The 3,859-nt window shown below is 41.7% G+C and overlaps 1 protein-coding gene across 1 annotated transcript in view; it reads right to left on the bottom strand.

The window, feature by feature from the left end:
- zfh2 (Zn finger homeodomain 2) overlaps window positions 1-3,687 on the bottom strand; it is a 203,935-nt gene extending 200,248 nt beyond the window's left edge. The window contains 1 exon segment of the mRNA XM_026814014.1: window positions 3,602-3,687. The gene's annotated coding sequence lies outside the window, so the exon portion shown is untranslated.
- Window positions 3,688-3,859: the final 172 nt, after the last annotated feature.

Here is a 3,859-nt window from a genome sequence, read left to right as displayed (position 1 = left end):
ATATAATATGCGAAACAATTATTTTCCTATCAATATTTTTGAAAATATTGCTGCCGACGATTTTAGTGAGCCGAGAGTAATAAATAAATGGATACGAGAGTAAACACGAGCAAGTGGATTATCGATCCGCGTTCCCCGCGTTTCTTTGGAAATTATGCAGATTTTATGCGCTCCGTGCGTATACCCTCTACAACGGTTAATTACTCCTTTCGTTATTAAAGGTATGAAATAATGTATAGCATAAAAGTCGAAAGCAATTTTTCTTTAGGAGTAATCACGGTCGTTCATCTCGCGCGATTTTTTTTTATTTGAAATGCGCAATCAAAGAGAGCCCTTGTTTATAGTGAATTTAACAATCTCCATGCAAATTAAATTTATTATTACCCCGGTTAAAAAACAGTATGAATCCTGATTTAAATGCTATCAACCAGAAATTATTGGTTGTGAGTTACGTTCAAAACTGAATGAAAGTTCTCATGAATATTAAGTGCTTCATTTCTACACGCTATTTGTATAATTGTCGTAAGTATAATTACCATGAGATCGCGTATCCAACGATCAATGCCTTAATTACGTTTTCCGTTTCACGTGACAGAAATTTTTCTATGATTCAAACGAAATAAGAAGCCTTTGATTTTCTGGCAAGTGTAACGCTCCGCGGATGCAGAATTCGATTTAACCAGGTAAGTACGCGAGCAGCCTGAGCGTCGGGCTGTCAAGCGCCTAACCGCGGAGGTGCCTGGAATTCGAATGAATTAAACGCGAACCCGTGTCGCGTTCGCGGAACGAACGACGCGTCGGGCCGAGCGAAGAGTGAAAATGAATTATGGAGGAATGCGGCGAAAAATGTGCGCGCCGCTTCGATCGCCGGCTGCCCTTTTCCCACGAGTTCTGCTACGATGATTTCCGAGCTACGTTAGAAACAGCAGCGAATGCGTTGACTCCTGTTAGCCACTGTCGGGTGGCCAGGAATAAATAAGCCGGCACGAATTCGCCGTTCGAATAGCAAATCCGTGTAATAATTTACAACTGTTTAGATGGTAGAACAATGTTCAAAATCACTTTTATGCATTGTAATGGGATAAGAAATCTTTATTTAAATGGCCGGACATCTGAAATTCTTGTTGGAACTCGAACATCGCAATTTTACACATGTTTCGAAAATAGATTTTAGAAATAGCGACGTAGACTACGCGATTACTCGATGATTAATCCAACAATAATTTCCATGGAAACCTGGCTACAATTAACAGAGTAATAGCTGCCATTGCGCAACGTAATTAGAAACGCGACGGAAATTGATTATCTGTTACCAGGTACACGTTAATGAAGATTGCCATTCCCAACTCCGATTGTACAATCGGACTCTTGCCCTACTTCTTCTATTTTTCCAAATTTATCTCTTATTCTTTTATACGTATGTAATTTACCGGTAGAAAATTCGTTCCCAAAATCTGACCATCAATTATTTAGGAAGAGAATGAAACAAATCCTTGGACGAATTTTGTGTACACAAAGAGAAATCGTGAATTATTATAGGATTTAGGAGTGATAGAAAAAAAGGATTAGCCACCATTTGTCAGGCTAGAGTCCTGGAAAAGGACTGATCAAACTTTCTACCTGAAAACAAAAAATCGTTACACCGGCTCGGGTGGCTGGTCACAAAAGACAGAAACTCGATCCGGCGAAATCGAACCCGCTAATAGGTAACGGACGGAGGGTTAGGGAAAAGGGACGGAACGACTTCCGGCCCAGTTCGCCAGGCGGAGGACGCGATCCACGATAATCGAACGGAATTATGCGCCGTGGGGGAAAACGACTAACCGATCCCACAAATCAAAGAATCTACATGGAGGTTCGAACCCTAAGAGCCGATGAATCGAAGGGTGATGAAGATTCGGTTGTGTCGGTGGAATAAAGAGTCTCCGTCGATTGGCCGATCGGCGCATAGAGGATCAGGCGCGGAGTGTAACGAGAATGAAAAAGAGGATAACAATAATGGAAGAAAGGGATCGAGGTCCGTGGAACAGGTAGCGGAGAGTCCTATGGCCCAGATTTCTCGGTTCACCCCTTTCGCACGAACCGAACGTAGCACCTATGTAGCTGCAGAAAATCGAGGGGAGGTTCGGGCTTTAAAGACCGCAACGTACTTTAATTGTATCGTCGAGATGGATGTATAGATCACGAGGAGGAGAGGCTCTCGGGGAAGGGGGAGGTGAGCGAATGGAAGAAATAGAGCAGAGGCTCGTCGTGTATCATGTATTTTAAGGTATTTGGGTCGTGGCAAGGGTGCTAGGTACTGTTTCTATTATTGTCTCAGAAGGGAAGCAGCCCCTTCGCTTTTTCAGGCCGCGGCTCTATTCACATATACCTCACGAACCGATCCACTGCCGTATTCATTCTTCTCTCCTAGAGAACCGAGGAAAGTGACAACTCTCCGGCGCTTTTTTCCTTGCGTATCTGTCTGGACCAGCTGGGGGACAATGCCGGGAATTAAGAACGGATAGGTGTGGGAATGCCGGGTGAGACAGAACTACCGGCTCGCTTTTTGACTCTCACAAGAATGCATACTAATACCGAGGAAGCTCGTTATATGGAGCAACTAAAAACACGGATTCCATCTTTCTCCCTTCGTCAAATCTCTTCCCATGAACGTCTGAAATTTGCTGCACGTGTAGAACAAACGTGATAGAGTTAAAACAGTATCAATGCTCTTAGTTATGAAATATAGATAACAATGTTCCACTCAAATATTTGAAGATTTTCTGTAGCACGACTATGTCACCGATTCTAACGTACATACGACCCTCGACCCTCCCAGGTAAAATTATTTGCCGTTAGATCATCGGTGAACGAAAATCGAGAATCGCGACTGCTCTTTCGTCATTAAACTGAAGAAGTCCCTTGCATCCCTTCCATCAGTCAGGTACCCCTTTCTCATCTTTTTCACTCCCCTCGGTAACAAGTGCACGGTTCACGTGGAAATTAACGATGCAGGAACGCAGCGGGAAAATTTCAATGTGAATTCGAGGCAGCGGCGCGGTCGCGTGCTGCCATTGATCTACCAGCTACGAATTTGCATACGGAAAGGCACTGGGACTCGCGGATCAAAGCCCCGTGGCAAGCTCCTATCGGAAACGTGCCACCGTGATGGGGCGTTCGATTCTTTCCGATACGTGTAACGGCTATCAAGAATTGAAAAAAGAAAAAACGGTTTCTGATCACGGACTCGGAAGAGGGTAACGATTATGCAAATGCGTTTAGATATTCTGACTATGGAGTTCACATTTTCTACGTATATTTATTATTCTTGCCTTGAAACTTTTGCGCAACACGGATTAAAAATTAAATACTTTTTTAGGAAATGTAGTATTGAATATTTGTTTAATAAATCGACAGTTCAATGAATGTTAGAATTGCACTTGGCACTAATGATATCAATGCTGAATCATGTATCTACTCTTTAAGGAACTAAATGTTTCAGGCACATTTACATTTTTATAAATGTTTAGTACAGAAATTGTGAATAATTCTTGTGTCAATATCATTTAATAAGTGAAGATGTTATTAATATCGAATAAGAAACTAAATGAGAGCATACCTTCTGTTGTGGATCGTTCAACTCGCCCTGAAAGCCTTCCATTTAAAAATCGAAGGTGGCCTTAATATCCCACAAACGCTTCTACCTATAATAATGAAACAATATCGTTGAGTGATAGCGTTTGAAATTTTTATCCACTAAGTATAGTCTATATTTTTCTAACCGATTCGTGTACTTTGATAATTCACTCTTTATACTTCAATTAATGTGAATGCAATACATCTCTCTCTCTCAATATAAAACACAACAATTTTTCAT

This window comes from Ceratina calcarata, unplaced genomic scaffold (genome assembly GCF_001652005.2).
Source record: "Ceratina calcarata isolate Rehan_Ccalc_2016 unplaced genomic scaffold, ASM165200v1 scaffold363.2, whole genome shotgun sequence".
In the NCBI taxonomy this organism is placed as follows: domain Eukaryota; kingdom Metazoa; phylum Arthropoda; class Insecta; order Hymenoptera; family Apidae; genus Ceratina; species Ceratina calcarata.
This window is presented reverse-complemented; position numbering and strand designations above follow the sequence as displayed.